At 47.7% G+C, this 3,935-nt stretch overlaps 1 pseudogene; it reads left to right on the top strand.

The window, feature by feature from the left end:
• The first annotated feature begins 961 nt into the window (after positions 1–961).
• On the top strand, positions 962–3,297 carry LOC136133560 (STARD3 N-terminal-like protein pseudogene; annotated as a pseudogene).
• Positions 3,298–3,935: the final 638 nt, after the last annotated feature.

The raw sequence follows: 3,935 nt of genomic DNA, 5'->3' as shown, positions 1-3,935 counted from the left end.
TGCTCTCTCTTCACCATACTTAGATCCTTTAATGTTGGGCAAAACAAACTTTCAGAACTCAGTGCAAGAATCTCATTGCTTTCCCTGAAGGAAGGGTGTGTGTTTCCTCAGGGAAATGGTGAATCATGAAACTGATCATCTTTCTCTTCTTGCTCTGGCTGCCAGGAAGCTCAGAGCCAAAGGCACACCTCACTTTAGAAATTATGTGAGACCCTGTGATTTGTAGATTGGTGTCCTAAATTCCCCCTAGTCTTTTCTCTGACCTTGATTTTTATTTTAAAAATCTCCTGGGCTTCCCTGGTGGCGCAGTGGTTGAGAGTCTGCCTGCCAATGCAGGGGACACAGGTTCGTGCCCCAGTCCAGGAGGATCCCACATGCCGCGGAGCAGCTGGGCCCGTGAGCCATGGCCGCTAAGCCTGCACATCCGGAGCCTGTGCTCCACAGCGGGAGAGGCCACAACAGTAAGAGGCTGTGTACCGCCAAAAAAAAAAAAAAAAAGAGCACTGCCTGTGTATAATGAAAAACGTTCCGGTCTTTTCTTCTGCAAGCAGGGGGAAGTGAGGTTGACTAAGCAAGGGTGAGGTTATGAGGGTCAAGAGTGAGGAGAGGGAAGGTGAGTGTGTTTTCCTCTAAGTAGTGGAAATAAACTTGCCAAAGTATAGAAGGGAGTTGCCTCAGGGCAGAAGGTAACCCACACCTTGTCTAGAGGAACTGGGGCTCCTCTGGGGGTTTCCACAGAGGCAGCGGCATAGTCGACGTGGGTCTGAGTCACCTGTCAGAAGCAGAAGGAACACCGCCCTTTCTTCCCAACTCAAGAAAGTTCCTTGGATTGAAAGTAAATGAGAATAACGTTCTTACAGGACTAGCGTAGAATCTGCTCTAGTGCATATTTTTAAAAAGTGAATCACCTGCAAATTTCAGTATTTTATTAACAAATCACTCGTGGCCACACCAAGGTTAAATGAGTGGACATGGGTCGACCAGCAAGACAGCGACAGGTGGTGTGAATGGAACACTGTCCTCAGCCCTGACCCATTTACCAGGACCCCGGGAACTTGGAGTCAGGTGTGGCTGGCATGTTCTCCACATCTGGGATGACACCCAGACCACCTGAGAGAATCAGGATCCAAATGTTCTTGACAGGCTGAAGTGAGGGGCATCTTGGACAGACGCATTTTAAGAGAGAGTACAGACTCCAGTACTCGGCCATGAATGCACCTGTCACAGAGGGGCTGTCGCCAGGCAGGTTCGATGCCAAGTCTCCAGAGTGAAGGGGCCACCACAGAGCAAAGGCCCTAGGTTATATGAAGAGGCCCGTAGGGCAAAGCAGAGCAAGGAGGGGCCCTGGGATGGGGGCTCAGGGCCCCAGATAGCACTGGGCCCAGCAAAGCTTCCTCCCTGGCTCTGCTGCCCTCACCCCACCCCAGGCTCTCCCCAAACCCCCATCCATGACCACTTTAAAACAGACATCGTGTCTCAGCATTCCTCGCTGGCCCAAACCCTCCTGTGGATCTCCATCAAGCTCAGCAGCACGTCTATGTCTCATCAGTGGTGGGTCCCCACCTGATCTGGCCCTGGCCACCCTGCCCGAGCTCAGGTCCTAGCACCCTACCCCTCACTCCCTCTGCTCCGCCCGTCCTGGCCTGTGGGCTGGGCCTCTGCACTCGCTACTCCTGCCTGGAATGCTATCGCGGCCACCTCCCTTCACTCAGGTCTCTGCGCGAACATCACCTGATCCACGAGGCCTCCCTGACCCCCTCAGCATAAAATTGCACATCCCCCATCACTTCAATCCGCTGTCCCCCTCACCCTGCTTCATTTCTCTTTATCACCACAGGACAAATCATCTTTTTGTCTCTTTGGTATTCAAATGCAGCTGTGCCAGAGCAGAGGCTGAACTCTCCACTGCAGCTCTACCCCAGCACCAAGGCCAGTGTCTGGCAGGCAGTGGGCACTCAGTGACCCACATTTATGGTTGGATGGATAGAAGCACGGATGGATGGATGGATGGGTGAGTGAGTAAGTGAATAAGAGACAAACTTCTGGCTCAGAGCTGAGGCAGACAATAGTCTCCAGTGTCATATGCCCCAAGGACAGATGGCGGGGCACAGGGAGTGAGGTTTCTTCTACACAGGAAGGGCTTCATCACCATCAGAGTTGTAGGAAGGCAGCATAATGAGGGTCACGGAAAACGCCTGAGCTTTAGAATAATCCAGATGACTCGGTCCAAAACAAAATCTGAAAGAAAACAATTTGGTTGAGAACAAGGTGAGAGGAAAACAATTCAGCCCGAAGGACAATTTGGTCTAAAAAAATATACTCCACCTTACTTTTCAAACATTGGAATTTTGATGTAGCACGCAAGTGGAGTGCATTCTTTTGTGCCTTTTCAAGTATTTTGCTTCAATTTCAGAATAGTTTTACTCTCTGCTTTAAATTTCTAGTTAATATTTTAGCTATTTCTTTTCATTCTGTTCATTTAAAAAATTTTGTTCTGCAGCCTAGGGCGGCCGGCCCGGAACCACCTGATGAGATCTCTTCTCTCTAGGAATGCTGGAGCTGGAGAGAGGCTCCTTTAACCCTCCTGCAGGACGAACCCCCTGCCAGAAGACATGGAGAACGCTCTCATGGGGAGTCAGAGCTCGCACGCTTCCCTGCGCGACGTCCATTCCATCAACCCCACGCAACTCATGGCCAGGATTGAGTCCTAGGAAGGAAGGGAAAAGAAAGGCATATCTGACGTCAGGAGGACTTTCTGTTTGTTTGTCACCTTTGGCCTCTTATTTGTAACGTTACTGTGGATAATAGCGTTAAATGCGAATGGAGGTATTGAGAACACGTTAGAGAAAGAGGTGGTGCAGTATGACTACTTCTCTTCTTATTTTGATATATTTCTTTCGGCAGTTTTTCGATTTAAAGTGTTAATACTTGCATATGCCACATGCAGACTGCACCATTGGTGGGCCCTAGCGTTGATGACAGCAGTGACCAGTGCCCTTTCACTAGCAAAAGCGATCCTCTCAAAGCTTTTCTGTCAAGGGGCTTTCGGCTACGTCCTGCCCATCATTTCCTTCATCTTTGCCTGGATCGAGACGTGGTTCCTAGATTTCAAGGTGTTACCTCAAGAGGCAGAAGAAGAAAACACTCCTGATGGCTCAGGTTGCCTCGGAGGGGGGGGCACTGATACCTGGTGGTCTTTCTGATGGTCAGTTTTATTCTCCTCCTGGATCCGAAACAGGGTCTGAAAATGAAACTGAAGAAAAGCAGGACAGTGGAAAACCACTTTTAGAACTATGAGTAAGACTTTTGTTAAATGTGAAAAACCTTCACTGAAAGTCACCAGAGGGGATAAAAGGACTGGAACTGGGGGTCTCCCTATTGAAGGCTGAAACGGTGCCATCCACTGCTGACGTTACTGAACGGCTAATAAAAAATGTATTGATTGTAATACCTCACAGACATGGTACCATCTCCACACACATCTAGTCACCTGCCTGTGGCTGGTAAGATAATGTCATGATCCATCCTGTATTCAGTGAGACTGAGTCTGATCTGTCAATGAGTAGTTACAGAAAGTCTTGTGCTGTGTTCCTGATCAAAGGACTTCTTAATATATCGGAATAACACTATTTTAGTATGCAAAATATCTTGTTATTTTGACTTGCAGAATGGAATTTTTTTGTTTCATGTCTCGGATTTCTTTTGTCTTTCTTTTTTAACTCCCTACATTTCCCTTGTGTTTTTTTAACTCACACACATGCACTATTTGTACAATTTTAAAAGGTAATAAAATCCAACATATCAAAATGAAAAAAAAAATGTATTGTGAAATGTCACTCATACAGATAAAAGTACATAAAACATAAATGTGCTTCATAGTAAATTATTATAAACACCACCCAGTCGAGAACCAGGGCACTGCCAGCCCCCAGGCG

The sequence above is a fragment of the Phocoena phocoena genome, chromosome 14, assembly GCF_963924675.1.
Source record: "Phocoena phocoena chromosome 14, mPhoPho1.1, whole genome shotgun sequence".
NCBI lineage: Eukaryota > Metazoa > Chordata > Mammalia > Artiodactyla > Phocoenidae > Phocoena > Phocoena phocoena.
This window is presented reverse-complemented; position numbering and strand designations above follow the sequence as displayed.